Here is a 505-nt window from a genome sequence, read left to right on the forward strand (position 1 = left end):
ATAAGACCAATGATTTAATTACTACATAGGTTCATACAAGTCTTTCGATCTCTATACTTACCTATGCTGAAATATCCAAGATCTACCCTATGATTCCCTCTTTCGATAGCAAACCACAAGATTACTTATCATCTAATCAATGGCCAGTTAAGTAGAAGCAATAAACTCAGAATAAATCAGATAAACAAAGAGAGAATTGCATTAAATTAGCATAGACAATCAAGCATAGTTCAGAAATAGGTTACATCATTTTCCTAGAATGAAGAAAATTTAGCTCATGCTAGAAATGGAATTCAACATAAACGAATTCACCATAATTGTTCTGAGAAGATGGGAAGAAAAGAAACACTGAAAAATCCTCCTTGCAGCCTCAACTCGTCGTCAAAAGCTCAAGGGAACGATTCAACGCTTTTCTCTCGTCCGTGCTCGTGTATGATTCCAACGTACGTGCAATAATTGGAATTCCCTCTCCAAAAATAGATGATGTGAATCCCTCTAACTATGT

This window comes from Carya illinoinensis, chromosome 14 (assembly GCF_018687715.1).
Source record: "Carya illinoinensis cultivar Pawnee chromosome 14, C.illinoinensisPawnee_v1, whole genome shotgun sequence".
Classification (NCBI taxonomy): domain Eukaryota; kingdom Viridiplantae; phylum Streptophyta; class Magnoliopsida; order Fagales; family Juglandaceae; genus Carya; species Carya illinoinensis.